Source organism: Lycorma delicatula, chromosome 12 (genome assembly GCF_047948215.1).
Source record: "Lycorma delicatula isolate Av1 chromosome 12, ASM4794821v1, whole genome shotgun sequence".
Lineage (NCBI taxonomy): Eukaryota > Metazoa > Arthropoda > Insecta > Hemiptera > Fulgoridae > Lycorma > Lycorma delicatula.
Genome location: NC_134466.1, coordinates 24,436,033 through 24,459,246, shown reverse-complemented (window position 1 = coordinate 24,459,246; position 23,214 = coordinate 24,436,033). Strand labels below are relative to the sequence as shown.

At 29.9% G+C, this 23,214-nt stretch overlaps 1 long non-coding RNA gene across 7 annotated transcripts in view; it reads right to left on the bottom strand.

Annotated features, from left to right (window-relative positions):
* LOC142332994 (uncharacterized) overlaps positions 1-22,644 on the bottom strand; it is a 92,416-nt gene extending 69,772 nt beyond the window's left edge. For 3 of the 7 annotated variants that reach the window (XR_012758477.1, XR_012758474.1, XR_012758482.1), the window contains exon 1: positions 18,145-18,271. This is a non-coding gene — a long non-coding RNA (uncharacterized LOC142332994). Of the gene's footprint in view, positions 1-10,411; positions 10,769-18,144; positions 18,272-20,410; positions 21,073-21,507; positions 22,314-22,506 lie in introns of those variants that run through there. The other 4 variants (XR_012758476.1, XR_012758480.1, XR_012758475.1 and 1 more) reach the window with 4 other exon arrangements.
* Positions 22,645-23,214: the final 570 nt, after the last annotated feature.

The window sequence follows — 23,214 nt, the reverse complement described above, 5'->3', positions numbered from 1 at the left end:
CTAACCTTTTGAGAGAGCTCCAAAAGGTGATATTATCCTTCAGATGGGAATATATTTAACTATAATAAATCTATTATATATATATATATATATATATATATATATATATATATATATATATATACATCTTTGTGAAAATTGAAATAATTCATCAACATAACTGACCACTTTGCCACATAACCATAACCTTATGAGGTTATGTGGCAATAACCTCAAATAACAAAATAACCACCAAACACAGTAATAGAAACTAAAAAATTAATACAAGTCGACTTTCGTGGGATCCCGCATCATCAGTCGGTACAATATTCAAAATTTACTTTTTAAAAAATAATAAAAATTTATAAAACAAACCCTAATAATCACAAAACTTAAAACAAATTTAAAACGTCACACACCTACGTTCGCAAACACTGTCACCAACTGCTACAACCAACTATGTCCTTAATTAAAACATCTTCAAAAATGATCTGTTGATTAATCATTTAATACTCTTGTTTAAATTTATAAATATAATATTTTTCAAGTATACCCATTGTATTACTGTTGTTACAAATTTTCAACATTTCTAAATGATTTTTATAACCAGTAATACTATGCCTACACAACAAATGGTCAGTCATAATAGACATACCTCTTTTCCGTTTGTGTAAGCATTGTAATGTTCCATAAATCTCTTTTTTTAAATCTGTTAGTTTTACCCAAATAAATTTTATTACATTCATTATATTTAATGTTATATATTCCAATTAAATCCTCACCTTCCCTTCTACTATAGTAATCAACAAAATTTATTTTTTTATTTGTTAATGAGAGTGAATGATTGACTTATAGTATTTTTTACGCTGGTCTCACATACGTTAATAGATTTTTTCTATTGGGCTCAGTTTTTTGTAATTGAAATTTCTTCTGAAGCAAAAAATGTATAGTGAATGAAATATGAGAACACATTACGTGCATTTTGTACTCACTTAAAATCTACTTCATTTGGATTTTCTGCTGTAATTTGATGTATATAAAATCCCTCTTTTGATTCCAACAGTAGTCAGCTAACATTTTTGAGTTCCATTTTCCCTGGTATTGTGTTTCCATTGTAGATATCAACCGGTGAAAGCGTTCTCCATGCTCATCACTGATAACGCCGACATTGTTACGGAAAAAATCCAAATTTGAATGTAAGAAATGGATTTTGAGTGACATGTTACACCCCAGTTCTTGATAATTTTGAGGAAGTTTACTCACAAGTTCTTTGTAGTTACTGGCCTTCTGGTTTCCAAGGAAGTTGTTTACCTCATTTTGAAATGATTTTCATGCAGCAACCTCCAACTCGTTCAAACAACAGATCATTCATTAGTTTTCTTATTATACCTTCCTTTATTTTAGCATCACCTACATTTGAGAATTTGTTTTTTAGAAACTGAAACACCCTGCACCATTACAACACACACCTTTAAAAACATTTTGAGTAAACCTAGCTTAATATGCAGAGGCAGAAGATAAAACTTTCTGGTTTTACTAATGCCTCACTAACAACATTCATCTCTCCTATAGTAAGTACCTGTCTCTTTGACACTGCTCCTTTATCTAATGGTTTTTCTATCCCTGCTGTCTCACACACAAAAAGCAACAGAAATTAGTGTGACCAAATTGCAGTCCAAGTAAAAGTGCTATTACTTCAAGAGCTCTAAAAATATCCCATAAATATTTCTCATACTGAATCTTGCTCAATACAGGTTTCATATTTTCATAAGATTCCATGTGAACAGCGTGTGCTAATGGTGTTAATGGATATTTATTCAATATTAAGTAGAAGAGCTTTCAAACTAAGCTTTGATGAGTCGATAAAAAATCGCCATTTGTGAGGATGGTGCATATGTTCCAGTAAAGAGTCCACATCATTATAGTATACTAAGTTTTCGTACTGAGAAAAGAAATGTTCAGATTCTGACTGTCTGTCACGGAAAGCACTTATTTTAGCGTTTCGTTGTAAAAAATGCCATCCTTTCAGTCTTAATGCTAGTAATTCTGCTTGATTCTTTGATAAATTTAGATCATGAACCAGATCATTAAATTCTGACACTAATTAACTGGGGTTCAGTAGATCTATTTTATAAAAATTTTGGATCTCTTTCCTCATCGCCTGATAAGTCAGCACAAGATTCAACATTTTCATCTTTATCTAAGTTCCATGTTTCTGGTAGTACTGGAATTGAAAGCTCAGGGCTATTACAAGGTTATAAAGTGCCACGTGCCGTTGAAGCCATTCGGCGAAAGTATGTGTATATGTAATAAATTTGGTGAAACATCTTATAATTTAATATTAATTGAAAATCATAATTTAGAATCTTACTACATCTGGATTTTCTAGTTTAATTTTATCAACATTAAAGTTAACTACAGAGTGACTGAAAAATAGAGCCTCACAGGAACAACTTATTAAGGATGGTGCATCCTTAATAAATCACAAAATTTCTTATCTTTTAGTTCAATACTCCTCTGATATTGTCGAACAATGTTCTCCCTTAGTCGAAATTGATCATCATTTCTTTTACTTGTATTTGGTTGCCAATCATTTAATCACTCTTTGGTTTGATATAATTCTTCTGATCTTAATTTGTGTACACGTTCTCGTTTTCAAATTTTTTCTTTCTTTGTATTCATCATCCTCTGTTAAACTTTTTATTCTTTTCTTGGTCTTAATGATTTCTTCCACTTTATATTTATCATCTTTTTATTCTTTCTTTGGTCTAAACGTTTTCTTCCTCTTGCATTTTTCATAATTTCTTAATTTTTTTATTCTTTCCTTGTTCTTAACATTTTCTCCCCTTCACATTCATCTTCTGGTGGTTTTTTGAGATATATTTCTTCATGTTATCTTTCTTTTTCCTGTATGATTGTTCCTTTTTCATTTTTAATTATTCACCAAATAATCCAATAATAAAAACTGAATATTTTCCACTGTTAGGTCGAAATTAACATTTGTAACCAGTGTAAAGGAATTCACTAAACGGAATAGTTTAATTACTATTAACTTTTGTTTATACAACAACTAACTTTTTGCTGATTAACTTTTGTTAATCAGCAACTCACGAAGATACAAGAAATATTGATCTAGCAACACTAGCAATATTTATCTAAGTATTATAAGATTGTTGAATTAATAATAATTGTATAAATATTTGATGTTAATAAAAACTAATATTTCAGCAACTTTGTAACTGTCCACTTTATTAAAGAATTGGAGGATTGTAAGATCTCACTTTCAAATGAAGTACAGCAAAAAATGTGTATATGTAATTTAATAGGCCTACAAGGAAGTCATTTGGTGTTCAAATCAGATTTTTATAATCATAAACATTATTAAGTTTATTCAAAATTATCAAATGTTCATTTATAACTGAATTATATATAACCAGAATGCCATCTTATCCATAATAGCAGTTTTTGTAAACCTAATATACCATAAACTATAATAATTTTGAAATATTGCATAAAGATTTCAGACATAATCGCACAAATAGGTGAACCCATAGACAATAAACCTTTTGTTTGTGAATAACATTTGTTCTCATATTGGAAATAATTTTGGTTAAATATTTGACATTGGTTATCTACAATAAGGGAGGCCTATATACTGGATCATCAGTGTCATTAGCTTTCTTTCTTTTCATTGTACGTACTACATTTTTTAACTGCATGAAATAGTCCCTTACTTATTCTTGCTCTGTCAATTTCTTTGAAGATATTTAGTGCATTATGACCGAGTTCAATTACTAAGTGTTTAACACGTTGGCTGCCATGAGATTCCGTTCGGAGTCTCACGTAATGCTGGTACGTGGCCATGTAAAAAAAAAAGCAAAGTTTCGAACTGGCCACTGTACTTATTGATCAGATATTAACTCAATATTGCAGAATAGTTGTTTTTACCATATTATAAATATAGCATTTAAAATGAATACCATAATTTTATAATGTGTAAATACCAATAAATCCAGAAATTACCAGTAAAAAACTAACATAATGATTGTTGAAATATAAGTTTAAATGCCTAATTAGATTTAATATTACTGTTTACTCTGTACTTAAAAAATAACAATAAATTGGATTAAAGCTCCAAAATAAATCTGCAGTAAAGAAAATTATTTTTATAATGTTAAATTTTTTAAAATAGCGAATACATTAAATAAATAAAGCAAATAATCAGATCCACTTTATGGTTCCTATATTAGAAAGTATAAAATACTTCTAAAATAAACTTTCCTGTCGTTAAGTGAAAAGATAGTAATACATATTTAATTTTTTTTTTTATTAGATTTGACTTCTTTTTTTAATTTTTGCTCAAATTCAATAAAGGAAAACTTAATAAACATAAAACAATGAGTAAAACATGAATATGCTCATTAAAATTCACGACAGATGGTTAACTGTAGCTTCATGTGACCTGATGGTTCAAGTTCACAGTAAGATAGTATTCTCGGAGAACAAAAAAGTTTCATTTGGTGTGTTCATTAAAATTTTAATTTGTAACATAAATATACAGTTATATTAATAATATTCAGAAGAATAAATAACAAGATTAGCCCTGGATTGACACTGCCGCCATCTTGAAGCAGAAGGGAGCTGAATCTTATACAATGATCATACGTATATTGTACATACACTAATTTAGAGATCCGATTAAGACACACAGTATTAAATCACAATATGTAATGTAATTTACATAAAGGTTTCCCTATCGTTTTGTAATACCAATACACACAACTACTGATACATATGGTCTAAAAAATAAACTTGCCTCCTGCAACTGCTCCAAATATTCCAGTATGATGTTACTTGTAAAAGCCACAAGGACAACAAAAAAACCCGTGAAGTTAAAGTAAAAAAAAGCTGAACAAGGGTAATCAAATTAAAATAAACATCTATAAAAACTTCAAAACTGAAATTGCAATTAAGAAAATACTGTAATTATGTTAAACTAGTACAAAGGTAACAATATAACTTACATATTTTTTAGACATAGTCAATGAGAAAATTTTACTACAAACATGAAAATTTAATTTCAATCCAGAAGAATAAATTTCATTTTAGAAGCCATTAAGGTGAGATATTGTGAGCTCAAAATACAGGATCTTTGCGTTTCAATCCCAAAATTAAAAATTTACAATTTCATGGAAAAATAACTATTACTGATTGATGCAAATTAATATTAATTTTTATTTAACGTGAAAAAAATATGTTCGATATATATTTACAGACTTATAGAATTTTCCACGAAGTATAATTTACTAATTGACAACACCCAATTTAAAAATCATAATAGAAGAATATACACTTGGAAAAAGCCAGGCGATACTGCAAGGTATCAGCTAGATTATATCATGGTTAAGCAAAGATTTAGAAATCAACTCGTCGACTGCAAAACTTACCCTGGAGCAGACATTGATAGTGGCCATAATCTGGTGATAATGAAACGTAGATTAGGGTTTAAACCTGAAGAAAAGGTGTCAGATGAATCCATGGAATTTAGAGAAGCTTGAGGAAGAGGAGGTAAAGAAGATTTTTGAGGAGGACATTACAAGAGGTCTGAGTAAAAAATATAAGGTAGAAAATGTAGAAGAAGAATGAAGGAATGTTAAAAAGGAAATTCTTAAATCAGCAGAAGCAAACTTAGGCGGAATAAAGAGAACCGGTAGAAAACCTCGGGTTTCACACGATATATTGCAGCTGATGGATGAACGTAGAAAATATAAGAATGCTAGTAATGAAGAAAGTAAAAGGAACTATCGACAATTAAGAAATACTATAAACAGGAAGTGCAAACTAGCGAAAGAAGAGTGGATTAAAGAAAAGTGTTCAGAAGTGGAAAGAGAAATGAACATCTGTAAAATAGACGGAGCATATAGGAAAGTTAAGGAAAATTTTGGGGTACATAAATTAAAATCTAATAATGTGTTAAACAAAGATACACCGATTTATAATACGAAAGGTAAAGTCGATAGGTTGGTGGAATATATTGAAGACTTATGTTGGAAATGACTTAGAAAATGGTGTTATAGAGGAAGTTGAAGAGGATGAAATGGGAGAAACAATACTGAGATCTGAATTTAAGACAGCATTAAAAGATTTGAATGGCAGAAAGGTTGCTGGAATAGACAGAATACCTGTAGAATTACTGCGCAGTGTAGGTGAGGAAGCGATTGATAGATTATACAAACTGGTGTGTAATACTTATGAAAAAGGTGTTATAGTCATGATACCAAAGAAAGTAGGGGGAGATAAATGTGAAGAATACAGAACAATTAGTTTAACTAGTCAGGCATAAAAAATCGTAACTAGAATTCTATACAGAAGAATTGAGAGTGGAAGATGTGTTAGGAGAAGACCAATTTGGTTTCAGAAAAAGTATAGGGAGAAGGGAAGCAATTTTAGGCCTCAGATTAATAGTAGAAGGAAGATTAAAGAAAAACAAACCGACATACTTGGCGTTTATAGACCTAGAAAAGGCATTCGATAACGTAGACTGGAATAAAATGTTCAGCATTTTTAAAAAATTAGGGTTCAAATACAGAGAAAGAAGAACAATTGCTAACATTTACAGGAACCAAACAGCAACAGTAATAATTGAACAACATAAGAAAGAAGCCGTAATAAGAAAGGGAGTCCGACAAGGATGTTCCCTATCCCCATTACTTTTTAATCTTTACATGGAACTAGCAGTTAATGACGTTAAAGAACAATTTAGATTCGGAGTAACAGCACAAGGTGAAAAGATAAAGATGCTATGATTTTCTAATGATATAGTAATTCTAGCCGAGAGTAAAAAGGATTTAGAAGAAATAATGAACAGCATGGATGAAGTCCTACGTAAGAACTATCGCATGAAAATAAACAAGAACAAAACGAAAGTAATGAAATGTAGTAGAAATAACAAAGATGGACCAGTGAATGTGAAAATAGGAGGAGAAAAGATTATGGAGGTAGAAGAATTTTGTTATTTGGGAAGTAGAATTACTAAAGATGGACGAAGCAGGAGCGATATAAAATGCAGAATAGCACAGGCAAAATGAGCCTTCAGTCATAAAAATAATTTATTTACATCAAAAATTAATTTAAATGTCAGGAAAAGATTTTTGAAAGGGTATGTTTGGAGCGTCGCTTTATATGGAAGTGAAACTTGGACGATCGGAGTATCTGACAAGAAAAGATTAGAAGCTTTTGAAATGCGGTGTATAGGAGAATGATAAAAATCAGACGGGTGGATAAAGTGTCAAATGAAGAGGTATTGCGGCAAATAGATGAATAAAGAAGCATTTGCAAAAATATAGTTAAAAGAAGAGACACTTATAGGCCACATACTAAGGCATCCTGGAATAGTTGCTTTAATATTGGAAGGACAGGTAGAAGATAAAAATTGTTTAGGCAGACGTTTGGAATATGTAAAACAAATTGTTAGGGATGTAGGATGTAGGGGGTATATCGAAATGAAATGAGTAGCACTAGATAGAAAATCTTGGAGAGCTCCATCAAACCCAGTCAAATGACTGAAGACAAAAAAAAAATTGGAATTTATTGTTAACACATGGTGTTGGATTATCATTCAATACAAACTTGGTAGAACTAATGTTCTCATTCTTTTAGTGTACTACTTACCCCTTAACTATAATAACAAAAATTCAAAACTATATATATATATACAAATGGTTAAGAGTAAATAAACATGCACTTAAACAAAACAGTGCAGAGCACCAAATTACAAACCACCAAGAATACAAACTTGTATTCTTCGTTACAGGATGGTAAACTACTGCATTTGGAACACTGCTGTGTGAAATTATATGATTAATGAGTAGCTACTTTTAAAGGTGTGTAACATACTGTATATATGACAGTGCAGTAACTACTTATTTGGGTCTACCAAAAATTACAGTATGTTTATGTATAACAAGCATTCCATGTCAGGCTTACATGAGTGAACCAAAAATAAGGTTGCATATATTTGGGCGCATATCAGGTACAATGGGCCAAAACAATTAAGTGAAAAACTTACTAATTCAAAATATGAGAATGAATAAGCAAGCATTGAATACAAATATGTCACGTCCACTTAAGGAGCAGGAACTGTGTTTCTGAGATTATATAATAGTGTCCAGTTTTAGGGTTAACATCATAAAAAATTGTACTCCTAATAAAACTTGAGATTATGATGAAAACCAATCCCTTGAAATGGATTCACTGGTAGAGATTATAAATTCAGACCAACAAACAGAGGTATGAGAAAGAAAGAAATAACTAAACAGGTTAAAAGAATGAGAGGTGGCTGAAATGTAATCCACAATCACTAATAACTCTGAAAAGAAAAGAAATAGCCAAATAAAACAAATAAGGAAAAAAAATACATTTTAATTACCAAAAACCTTAATTTATTTTTTCTCGTATCAACAGTTACAGCTACACATTGGCCGATAAGTTTTGTCATCGACAAAGAGTGGTTTGACTAAAATCAGCATGGATGTCTTACAAAATGTTTTGTAAGACATCCATGCTGATTTTTACAACCTGTATACACATGAAAGTGCATTCAAATTTTACTAATATTCTTCAGTGCTCTAGGTTTAGTCGATTTTCCTGTCACAAGAAGTGGCAGCTTAAACTTGCCTGATGCATTACTGCATAAAACTTACTGCTTGGTTTGCTTGGCATTTCTCCCGCCACCATCCCATTCGGCCGCCCTAAACCATAAGACCGAATGTCTGTACCACAAGCGGCAACTGAACCTCGAACAGTTTAGCAACTAGTGTCCTAACATAGCTCTTAGAGCTTACCTAACAGTCAGTTTTAATAATTAATATTAAAAGAGCTAGAGCCAAAATATTGGCGAATTTTAAGAAATCAAAATTTATCGGGAAATAAATTTTGTTAAAACCTTTTTAAAGAATATTCATTCATAGGTTAAGCTTAACAGATTTATTTAAATAAAGTTTTCTCTACAGCTAACTCCTGCTTCAGCAGAAGCTAAAATAAGAAAAAGAAAACTTTAAAAAAATGTTACATTTTAGGACCAGGGTTTATAATTTAAAAAATTTCTTGATAGCTCTATATACGAGGTATAAACCTCAAAAATATTTAAAAATGCGGGCAGTAGAGCAAAAGAACAAATAATATATATTCTAATTTTAAGTGGCGGGGATTGATTTTTTGAAAATAATTGTTTTTGGATTATTTATATACATACTTTAGGTAACAAATCTGCTTTAATAAAGAGTTCTCTCTAAAATGCCTTTGAAGAAAATCAAATTTTTTTTGTGATATCCCCCACTCCCTTGAATGAATTAAAAAAAAAATTTAATATCATGCCCCATATATAGAAAAGATATGCCGCCTCATATATAGAAATATTTGAGCCAAATTTGAAAAAATTAATCGAGTCAATATTGAGATGTAAGGTCAAAAGCAGTGTGACAAACATATGTACATATGTTTTTTTGGTCTAGATCAACTAGTTGAACCTTAAAACATAAAAATTTTTGAAAATCCAATACCCATTTTTGACATGATCACTATACTTTTCCCTTTAATACATTCTAACAATAATTACTGGGAAAGTAAAAAAAAAAAAGTTGCAGGACAGTTAAAAATTTAGAATTAAAGTTTATCCTGGTTAATATAACATTAACTAATGTAATTACAGACTGCAGTTTTTTCTTTTCTTTTCATGCACATTTCAGATAAAATTACCATGACTGAAAATATTAAAAAAACAGTTTATGAAATATTAATAAAACTATTATATTTAATGGGTAGTCCAATATATTCATCAAAAAATAATTTAAAAATTCCATTAAGAGACAGATTCTTAGTGATTTTGTCATTTATTGCATTATCTTTAAGTATTATAAATATATATTTATATTAGAATGACACTCACTTTAGGTTATTAATTTTTAGTGATATTAATACTTTATCAATGTACTCACTATTTATAAACGATTTTATATATTCCTCTAAAAATTAAAAAGTATTAATTGACATAATGAGATGTTCAACGTTTGAAAATGATAAAGTTATTGATAAAAAATTGATTAATAATATGATTGATAAAGCTAATAATATTTCATGGATTTTAATTTGGTAAGTTTAACACTGAACAATAAACTGGGAAATAACAATTATTTCTTTATTAAATGTTAATAGTTGAAATGTACAATGCCATTTCTTCAATGTAATGCTTCTTCCTTGGTAGAAAAAGGTACATTAATTTGGTTTGTCTCAATCTTTCTTATGGATGTGACATATGTAAAGGATCTGTTGTACGAGACATTAATCTGGATTGCTTTTTCTGAAAGTAATGATATTAACTTTCTACCAGTAGTGGTGAACAGAAAGAAAATTTCACTTGAACAGCTGAACTTACCTGCATTTTAGTGAGCTTGGTCTGGTGATATATGATAGTATATTCAGATCAACGAAGAAGCTAATGAAAAATCATTTCATTTCTCACTTTCCTAATCGGCTTAGACACGGAAAATTTTTTTTTTTTTAATATCTTTTTTTCAGGAATGTCTTACAATTTGTCAGGTAATCTGTTACTACAACACTATGATACTTGAAGTATACAAAATCTCAAGTTCATACACAAATGTAACCGTGCAAGTGTTGTAGTTAGTCTTTAATTATGATTGGTCCATATTTTTTGCTGTTAACTCTGATTATGGATGGCTGTTTCTGGTACATTTACTTAGAATTCATACAATAAGAGCTGTTGCCTTTAGCAAACGTTTTCATTTATCTATTTATAAATATGTATAACAGTTAGTACAGATATTAAAAATATTTTTTTTTAATTTTTTCATTACTGCATGTTTAAAAGAATCAAGAAAGCCTATTTAAAATGAGCTGAAGCAATTTTTTCCATTGGTTCTCATGATTGCAAGAATTTTATCACAGTTTTTGCCTACTTCATTATATTTTTATAATTTTTAATATCCGATAATAAAATCTTAATATCCGAGGGAAACAATATCAACAGTATTGCATCTCCTTATCAGTATGATGTTATTTTGGTGAAAATTCATTAAATATCATTGATAAATTTTAATTCCTTTCAACAAATTTGTTTTATTACTTATTTATTACATTGGTGAATACTGGAAAATTTTTATAAAGATTTAATTTATTTAGTAAATAATATGCGTGCCTCATATTCATACACAAATTTTAAAAAAAAATTGTAAGTCAATTGTTTCATTAAATTTGTAAAATTTGGAATGACCGTTTCACATGTTATCGGTTATTCTATTCAGGCACGGCATCCAAATGGAATCATCATTATCTGGTGTTCTACCTGTGTGAGGTTTCTTATGCCACCATTGTCTTTATTCATTTCTGTTGCAAGTTTTCTCCTCCAAATGAAACATCGTTAACAAATTATACTAATGAGAATCTATCTATAATCTTACATTATCCGCATAATTGAAATAATAAAAAGGTTAAGATATTTTATATACTACGTTATTCTATATAATTACGTGAAGCTTAACTATTCATTAAAAATGTATATTTAATTGGTTCTGTACTGCTACTTTACTTCTTTTGTATCATGTTTTCTTTCATTAAATATATGCACACATCATTATAATAGTTTAATGTTTCTGTACTATTTCACTCCCATGATACAACAAATAGGTGTAATAATAATAGTGTAAAGAAAACTCAGCCCCCCCCCCCCCTCTTAAGAGTATTAATTCGCTACATTTATGTCATATCTAATTATCATTGACAGTATGTATTTAATTTATTACATATGTATATAGTAATTGATGATATAGTAATTCTAGCCGAGAACAAAAAGGATTTAGAAGAAACAATGAACGGCATAGATGAAGTCCTACGCAAGAACTATCGCATGAAAATAAACAAGAACAAAACAAAAGTAATGAAATGTAGTAGAAATAACAAAGATGGACCACTGAATGTGAAAATAGGAGGAGAAAAGATTATGGAGGTAGAAGAATTTTGTTATTTGGGAAGTAGAATTACTAAAGATGGACGAAGCAGGAGCGATATAAAATGCCGAATAGCACAAGCTAAACAAGCCTTCAGTAAGAAATATAAGTTGTTTACATCAAAAATTAATTTAAATGTCAGGAAAAGATTTTTGAACGTGTATGTTTGGAGTGTCGCTTTATATGGAAGTGAAACTTGGACAATCGGAGTATCTGAGAAGAAAAGGTTAGAAGCTTTTGAAATGTGGTGCTATAGGAGAATGTTAAAAATCAGATGGGTGGATAAAGTGACAAATGAGGAGGTATTGCGGCAAATAGATGAAGAAAGAAGCATTTGGAAAAATATAGTTAAAAGAAGAGACAGACTTATAGGCCACATACTAAGGCATCCTGGAATAGTCGCTTTAATTTTGGAAGGACAGGTAGAAGGGAAAAATTGTGTAGGCAGGCCACGTTTGGAATATGTAAAACAAATTGTTAGGGATGTAGGATGTAGAGGGTATACTGAAATGAAACGACTAGCACTAGATAGGGAATCTTGGAGAGCTGCATCAAACCAGTCAAATGACTGAAGACAAAAAAAAAAACATATGTATTTCAGTACATAGCTTTAAGGATTTAAGTCTTAAGATGATTTTAACATTAGCTACAGATGCACTATCACTTATTTATGGGAACATAAATTTTACCATTGTGGAACACTACTTTTTTCTATAGATTTAGCTGGCCACCTTGAAGCTCTTCCAATTTTCAGGAGACAGATTCATTAATGTAAACAAGATTATACTGATTCTCCCAACCTTTGTCTGAAAGTTTAACAATTTTACTTCTTTTTTTTACATTTTAGGAACTCAAAAAACATTGACTACAACTGGAGGTAATCTGTGAATGTTAGAATTTCTTTAAAAACTAATGTGATAATTGTTAATTTAACTGAAACCCAGTTACAGATGATATTCTATTCAAATTATCAAAAATATGCTAAAGTTTCCTCAAAGGGTATCCAGATTATATCTTTACTATTCATTCTCAAATACTGGTTTATATTATTATTTTTAGTATTTAAATCTTTTTGTCCAATTTTTTAAATTTTCATTTATTTACAACAGTTTATTAGAAAAAAAATCTTTTTTTTCTAATAGTATCATTTCATAAATATTATCAATTGATATTTAATTATAATCAATTCTTTCTTGTTTCAGTTTTACAGCTTCCTTTTCAATGTTATCAAATTTTCTTAAAATCAAATCCAATTTATTTTCAAGTGATAAACTCTGTTTTAATCTGCTTTTCCCCCATTCTTTTTTATCTTTATATGGTAGTGTAGTAGGTATGGTAGTGTGGTAGTTTTATCCTTTATATGGTAGTGTAAGAAGTACCTGTAATCTGAATCAATTTAAATTTAACTTACTGTTTTTCCTACTTACAATTCATAAGGTGGAAGCATTATATTCAGTGTAGACCACTGAATACAATGCTAAAAATCTACAGCTGTTTCATTGTCTACATGAAACAGCTGTAGATTTTAAATTTAAAATAAAGTAAATTGTGTTGTCTATGCACGAGAAATATAACTGAAGAAAGCTGTGCGCGTGTGTTTGTGAGGGGAATTAAAGATTTTTATTTTGTTTTACTTATAATTGTGTATCTGGTACTACTACTTACGTCAAGCTTTTACTTTAACATTTATATTTGAATTAGAAAAAAAAGAAAATCAAATAATTTACTACACTTTGAGCACGACCACCCCTTTTAAGCGCAAAATAAATATGAATCGATAAGATATCAATAATACAAGTAATAAAAGTGCTTGACTTGTTACTGAGCAATATTGTATATTTTTTAATGTAAATCTATTTAAAGGATAAATTTATTCTCAATTTTTTTGAGACTGTTTACTTCAGGAAAATAAAACTAGAATACAGGCAAGAGACAGATTCAAAGCCCTTTTTGCTCAAACAAGTCTCTCCCTCCTGCTCCATTAATTTACAAAAATCAAGAATTGCATTGATAAAACTAAGTTTTTCCAAAATATGATCTGCCTTAAAAACTCAAACATTATGTAGGGGGAAGTTCATATGTTGACTCTAGTGAATCTTAGAACAAGATATCAACTTCCTTTACAAAAAAAGTCCAATAAGGGCGTCAGACAGGATTTCTGAGATCTGTAACAATAACAAACCTGAACATCACTTCCAATTAATATTTTAATCCAGTGATCTTTTCTAATTTGATACGCTTAACACAACAGACCTAAAAATAAACGTGCACAAACTGATTTTAATTAATAAAACTTCTTAAAAATTGATTCAACTTTTTTTTTTTTAATAAATGTGTTTTACCTCCAGACATATAAAAACTTGGGTCAGTATGGACATTTTGCTGTCCTGGATCAGTTCGGCTGTATGTCCTGGAACATTTCGTATACTACTAATATATTACATAGTTAACTAGTTATTTTAAGATTTACAATCAATTTTGGTAGAAGATGATGGTTGGCGATTGCTGAACAATGTTTGTGATCAAATCGGTACTCATTGAAAGAGGGCAGTCAAACATCAGGTGGTCATTTGACTGGACCTCCCTGCAAACACACAGGTCATCGGCTGCCAGGCGGAACCGAAACAGATATTGGTTTAAATTAACATTGTTTGTGAACACCCGTTGCCCTTAAAAATGAGATTGAGGCATACCATTCCCCCCAGGTCCTATATAAATTTATACAAAGATCTTCCCTTAGTCGTGGTGTGCCATTCCAGCTGCCACACATCCATTGACAGGCTCTGCAGCCTCTTCCACAGGTGGGAGATGGGCAACTGAATGAAATTTATATCCAATGCATTGTGATTGCTGTTCCATTCCACTCTGGTACTGGCCAAAAAAAGAAAACCTGAATAAAATTAATAAATAAAATTTACTTATTAACGGCATACACCAATTCACAAAAATCAAATATATATCTCAGAGCACCCCAGAGGTACACAACACTATGTCCAATTTTTTGAAATTTGGCTTTAAACGTCACGTGTATTAATTTTTGGGCTCTTTTTAGTGGTGCACAGCACTATGTACTATTACAAACAGCAACCAAGATAAACTCTGTTAAAATGACACCGAGTGACTTTTCACCGAGAGGTAAACAACACTAACTGGAGATGTTATGTACTTCCTTCAAGAAAGCCGCTAACGTAAACTATGTGCACATAATGTTTTGTACTCAACACTATATAACAAATTTTAAGGCAGTAGGTCCACATACTGTTTTGTACTTCTGACCGATAATGTTAAATGACTAATTTCATTACACGATTATATTTAAAAATTACACAATACGCCCTAACATCACGTAATCTACATGTTAGATTATAATCCACCTGCAATTGCAAATATAGAGACATCATCTGACACAGAAGCCACAACAGGAAAAGGAAAAAGGACGGTGCAAACACACTCCAATCACAAAAACGCCTGACACTGTAGTAGAGAATGTTGCGGAGCACATGGCCTCTTTCTCAGCATATGAATCACACTACAGATGTGAAAACACTCAAAAGAAAATATCTGAACCCCAATCTAAATTTAGAAGAAATGTATGCTTTATATTTGGAGTACTGTTCAAATAACAATATAGAAGAAAAGCTACGATAACAATATAGAAAATAGCTACAAAATGGCTATACAAAAACATATTTAACTCAAAATTTCATTTACCTTTCTGAGGTATGACTTGAAATCAAGTGAAACAGCTGTGGCCAAAGTTAATAAAAATCAAAATATTAACAGCAGATTTGCAGAAATGTCTGGTAACTCCTTTAATTACCAATTTGATTAGTTTTTACAAAAGAAAGCTGTGAACTTTTAACTATGCAATACACGACAGTTCAGATGAATCTAAGGCAGGCTGAGGAGGCAATGAGTTTGCACTGGGATTGTTAAAATGGGCTAATGCAAATATACCAAATTCTACCATTGATGAAATTACTTTGTGGTCCGATAACTGTTGGGGTCAAAATAAGAATATTTAGATTATTATATATGTTTCTTTTATATCTTGCAAAAACAACCACAAATTTTTGTTAAAGGGACACACCCACATGGAAGCTAATAGTATTCATGGTTTAATTGAAAACAAAAATGTAAAAAAAATGAACATGTTTACAATTGTGACTCCTTGGGATTGGCAGCAGTTCATTCATCAGTGCTCTAAGAAACTATGGACTTCAAAAATGTTAAGGCCCTCTACAATGCTCCATCTTCATCCCCTTTTATTAACAGAAAAACCATTGCAAATACATAAGACCTACAAAATATTCCTGTGTGCACATACAGGCACAACGGGAAAATATTGGAATTCTATATTTCAAAACAACACTGGATGGCAGTAATGAATATTTTTAAATGAATTTATTAAGAAATGATACACCATTTCTTGTGGATCAATTATGAGTACTTTGAGAAACCACAAAACCAATTTCCAGTAAAAAGTATAATTATTTATTATCATTATTGAAATTTTTACCCACAGAATGTCATGGGTTTTATATCAATTTAAGAAATGAAGGTAACCTTGGAGAAAATGACGTGACTCTGACTAGATATTATTACAGCACAGGAAAGTAGTATTATTTTGTGTAATGTAAAAATTATAGAGTAAGTTTAGCCTAAGTCAGCATTTTTTATTATTCAAACGTTTATACTGTTCTCCTTTTTTATGATATAATGCTATGGTTCACATTAAAAGTGTTGTATTCCAAGATTCACTTTATATTTTTGCTTTGTATATTCAAACTTTATTGTTTTAAGAAAGTACCCATCGTAACTGGTTTACCATCTGTTGTTATAGGTTATTCAGTGATAATTTATTATTTTTTAAAATGCAAGATATTTCAAAATTTTTAGTGGAAAATAATATCTGTAATTAATTGATATTGTCATATTACTACAAAATAACATACTGTGATTCAGTAAATTGTTGTTAATATAATAAATTAAAACAAAATATCATACATCAAAATGTTTAAAAATATATCAATTTTAATGATTTAAATTAGTTTAACGTATAATTTTAACATTTATTACTTGTTTATTAATGTAACAAATAAACTATACTTTTTCCTTGGCGACTTGGTGTCTTAAGCAAAATTATCTATGTGTCTTAATTTACATTAGTACAAAACATTGTCCAATAAAAAATAAATATTTTGCATTACAACACCAGTTACAATAAATCTAAAAGTTTGATTTATCATTTGGTCAACATACTGATTTGAAGTTAAAAAGCTAAATATTATGTACAAAAAAAATATCTTACACTGAACTGATAAAACGTAAAAATGGCCACATAGTGTTGTGTACCTCCAGGGTGCATATATATATATAATATGACTTACAGGTTCAATGAAAAAAAAGTATATAAATATATCATTTTACCTCATTTCTATTTACTGCAGGAAGGAGGTGATTTAAGGAGCTGCACAACACTTTTGGAAGAAAATTCCATCAATTTGAAAATAATTTAATAGCTTAAGTATTATTTCTTTTTTTGTTAGGCTGTTAAAATTAATAAATTACTGTACTATGCATTTCGTATTAGTATTATTACAAATATGAGTTTATGAATAAAATTTTTGAAGGTTTAATTTAAACAATTTGTCTCAGGAAGTAAATGTTTACACATTTCTTTATGTAACACTTAAAGTAAACCAATAAAATAGGCAGCTGGAATGGGGAAATAATTAGTGCTACTTAATATTCAGCAGCAACAAATATATAACTGATAATATTGAATAAAATCCTTAACATGGAGATTAGAACTGAAAACACAACTAATAAAAAGTAACTTTGTTCATGAGCATAAAAAAAAATTATTAAAACAGTAACAAGTTTTAGATAAAATGAAACCTACGTAACGTTAGGTCTAAATTATAGATAACCCAAATTAACTAAAAACGTAACGTCTTATGTCATTCACATTTTAAATTTATCTAAATAACAATTTATCAAGTAGAACTATAAAAATAATTAATGTTTAACGCCGCCTTCAAAAACTCACTTTAATTATGTACAGTAATTAAAAAAACCATTACTTTTTTCATTAACTTGTTTAATATAGATTGAATATGTACAGGTAATAATTACATACCTTTAATAAGAGAACCAAGGACGCAAAATAGTATTTCATTATTCACAGAGACCAATCAGTAAATCTATCAAATAATTTTTCGATAAAAACATTGAAGAACTAGCCCAACAGACTACCCGACGCCATTACATTAACTGACTAACATAGCGTTATAAAGGACGCTATCTTTACAACCTTCACTATTAAACCGCCAATTTGATTTTTTAAGTCTATGCGGGGAAAAAACCAATTGTAAGCCTTGTGAATGCAAGGTTAACTAAATGTTTTAAAAACAATATTATTTTGGAATTAATCAAAAACCTAATAAAAAAAGAATTAAAATACTGTATTTATAATATATTATCTACACACACCAATTTATTATCTTTTTTTAATATACAAACATCTTGATTTTTTTTTCTATCCACAATCACAGTTTAGAAGATTATCTTGGAATATCTTTTAATCATTTTAAACTGGTAGTTTGTATTATCACTTTGGATCTTATTACTGAATTTATTACAGAAAAAAAAAATTGATATTTATTTTATTTACATCAAATTGTTTAGTAAAAATTAAATGTGTAACTGTTTGTTATTCTTGTACTGAAAGTTTTTCATGATGAGATCATTTTAATTAATGCAGTCTGTAGTAACAGACTACATTAATTACTTCTTTTTTCTTTCTTTTTTTTTTTCCTGTTTAGCCTCCGGTAACTACCGTTCAGATAATACTTCAGAGGATGAATGAGGATGATATGTATGAGTGTAAATGAAGTGTAGTCTTGTACATTCTCAGTTCGACCATTCCTGAGATGTGTGGTTAATTGAAACCCAACCACCAAAGAACACCGGTATCCACGATCTAGTATTCAAATCCGTGTAAAAATAACTGGCTTTACTAGGACTTGAACGGTGGAACTCTCGACTTCCAAATCAGCTGATTTGGGAAGACCCGTTCACCACTAGACCAACCCGGTGGGTTACATTAATTACTACAAACCTGTAAAACAACTTAGTTATTTATTATAACATTTATCAATGTTATATATATTAGCCTGTCAGAGCTCGCTCTGCTCATCTAGCCAGGGAGGTTACATTACCCCCTAATTAGCCTGGTTTCCGATTCATTTATTATCCTCATAGTTGTGGTTAAATTAAATATTTCAGATATCATTAAAGAATAAAGTTGGGGTTACTTTATTATATTTCTGCTGTCATAGTGACAGAAATATAGTGCAGTAAAAGGATTAATTTTTGTTTCTTTAATGAATAGCTTTAATATATTAACTCCCAAGGGGGGCTATGGCCTCAATCTATGACTTAAATCCTTCCCTGGGATACATTACTGTAACATAAATATGCTGTAAATCCCCCTACAGAATATGTTCTAGCCCCAATCAACTTCTAATAAAGAATCTGTGGTCTTAATTTACCATTCCAACTTTCCTAAATTTTTCTTAAGTTCCCTGTGATAATGTTTAGGTACTCTGTTTCTTTGGTAAAGGCTGGAAACAAAACCAGTCTGAGGTATCTGCCTGCTAAACATTCTAATTCAACTGCTTTAAGTATAAAATACTAAAACCTCTGACATATAACCTTACATAAATATTTATTATATTTTATCATACTCTTGCATAAATATTTTATGTTTCTGCCATTCCAATTTAAAAATAACTGAATTTCTCATATTATAGCAATGAAAACAGAATAGCGTACATCAAGTTCATCATTTTTATTAAAAAAAAAAAAAAAACATGCTTATTTTGAAATAATCAAAATAATTTTCTCAAATATGATTGTTTGGTTAGGAAATTTTAGAAAAACATGACCAACTTTAAAGCTCCACATTTCAACCATTTTTTATGATGCAAAGGAACAATTTTTGTAACCTTTATTCCTTAATTGCAATGAAAAGAGTTTTATTTTTTTAATTCATTCTAATCTGATTGGTCCGTAAGCTGCAATTACAATTTCTTTACAATTACCTTAACTACTCATGCACAAAAAATCTTAACTAGAACTCTGTACAGAAGAATTGAGAGGAGAGTGGAAGAAGTGTTAGAAGACCAATTTGGTTTTAGGAAAAGTATAGGGGCAAAGGAAGTAATTTTAGCACTGAGATTAACCCATTCAGTCTACAATATACACAGACAGATTAAAAAAAAACAACTCTTTTCTGAAAGATTAAATAAACACAATTTTTTATTTGCTATATACTACCAATTCATATTTTAAATCTAATAAAAAAAATATATATATATATATATATAAAACAATTATCTTACCTTTTTTTGAGATGAGATTTGTTTCATTTTTCTTAAAAATGTTCGATTTTGTCCTAAAAACAAGTGTTTGTACACTATTTAGTGAATCTATGTAAATTAAAATAACTTGAGTTCCTATCCTAATCCTACACTAGTTTTTAATTAAATTAAAAATTTGTTTTTGAATGAAAAATTTTGATACATTGTGGGGCATGAAGAGGAATTTTGACATTTCTTGTATTGCCACAAGGTTTCACTTCTTTTCTTTTGTTTTACGCAAAGAAAAAATATTTTTCTTGGATTTAGTTTTTTAGCAGTAGCAGAAATTTTTTTCAACAACAAAATGAGCCCACCGCTTTGCCTTTAGGCATACAGGTGTTGAGCCACTAGATAGTCTACCTTGAGTTTTATACAGCGGGTGAGTTTTGATACAATAATGATACACAAATATTCAAATGAAAATCACTTATTGTATAAAGTTTACAAGGTTTACCAGTATTTTTTACCATAATTTATAAGCATTATAAATAGCCATATCAAACACGTAGAAAAATATTTGTCTGCAGCTTTTGACAAGACACCTCATTAGAGGAAAACGTGACAAAACTTGTTTATGTTTACCCACACCTCCCATTACCAAGGTATTACACACTTGTTTGACAACTGGAATCATTTCAACTTGATTTCTAATTCTTTTTCTTCTAATAGCTCCAGTAGCAACCACATCAGATTTTGAATGTTTGGCAAAATGCTTTTGGCACTTTGTTAATCACATTACCCTATGGGATGCTGCTGAGAGAAGCAAATTTGGTAGGCATATTTTTTCTATCAGACCTAACAGTCCCTACAGCATAGGTATTGCTTACCAATAATGTTGTATAAAGCTTTGGTAAGCTATACCATTTGTCTAAAAACAATACATAAACCTTGTTCAGTAAATTCTTTAACAGTTCTAACGTACAACTTCACTAGCCAGCATTTTATTATGATTATGCTCACCTTGCCCACAATATACTGAAAATTTCCAGCAGTAGCTGGATTCTAATTCATTCAATTTATAAAATCTGATACCAAATGTGCACTCTTAACCTTATTGAATTGGATATAGCACAACCTACCTCTATATTTCATAAGACTTTCATCGATACATATTCTTTCTTTGGAGGTATAAATCTTCCGGAACTTTATATTCAAATATTCTATGACTAGTCAATTTTTTTTTTTAGCCCATCGACATCATTAGCAACATCTTGCGCAAAACGTAGATATTGTCTAATCTATACAAAGCTTTTTAATGGCATTATTTCCTTACCCAAACGAGTATGGATTATGTACCTGGTTTAGACCAATAATATCGCAATTACAGTTTTAGGGGTTTGAAACTGTTAGGGCAAAATAATTTTTTAGCTCGTTCACTGTAACATCAAACCACAGATATATATTGTAATTTCTTACACGGTTAGGCCTATGTTCATTCGCATACCTGTTAGTATCTAAAAGAATAATTCGTTTAAGTCATCACTCAAAATTTCGTTTAGAACCGATACTTCACTACAATTTAAAAAAATAATCTTATTCATGACATAACATCAATTCCTAGTTAACCAGTAAACGAAATTACTTTTACATTATTTCTTAAATTTTTTAATTTCCAAGGAACTGCTTTCTTTATTGCTACTTTTACTACTGCTAATACTACAGCTAGAAGTACTAATGCCACAACCAATAAATTCAAATTCACGATCACTTTCATTACCGCACGAGTCATCTTCACGCACTACGTTATCTTCGCCATTATCGTTACAATCTTCTATAAGTAATTCCTCAAAGTGAAAATCTGATAAATATTGAGATATTTTTCCATAAAAAAATACTTAAAATATAAACTATAACACAAACATGATATTAGACAAGACGAACGTAAACAAACAACACGTGAATGTCGTTGACAATTACAACAGGTTAGCCAATATTTATAGCCATGGTTTTGTTTAAAATTTAAAAAACAATTTTACCTGTAATTTAAAATTATAATTAATATATAAATAAATAAAAATAGATTTATATTATAGTTGAAATATGATTAATACGACTCAGAAATTAAAACATTTTCTCACAATTTTAAAGCTTTATTTCGTTCCATGCAAAGAAGAATAGACTTCTACTGCAATTCAGCGATGAAAACAAGAACTATTTAGTCTAATATTCCTTATAAAACATAGAGAGTAATAAGCGTTAAAAGAACAGGCATTATGACATTAACCCACCGGGTTGCACGAACAAAATGAAAGTAATGAAATGTAGTAGAAATAATATAGATGGACCACTGAATATAAAAATAGCAAGAGAAAAGATTATGGAAGTAGAAGAATTTTGTTCTTTGGGAAGTAGAATTATTAAAAATGAAGCAGGAGTTATATAAAATGTCAAACAGCACAGGCGAAACAGGCTTTCAGTTGAAATATAATTTTCTTACATCAAAAATTGGTATAAACATCAGGAAAACATTTTTGAAAATATATGTTTGGGGCAAACATGGAAGTGAAACTTGGACGATCACAATAACTGAGAAGAAAAGATTAGACGCTTTTGAAACGTGATACTATAGAATGTTAAAAATCAGATGGGTGGATAAAGTGACAAATGAAGAGGTGTTGTGGAAAATTTATGAAGAAAGAAACATTTGAAAAATGTAGCAAACAGAAGAAACAGACTTGTAGACCACATCTTAGGCTTCCTGGAATACTTACTTTGATATTGAAGGGAAAACTTGTGCAGGCAGGCAATGTTTGTAATATGTAAAACAAATTGTTAGGGATGTAAGA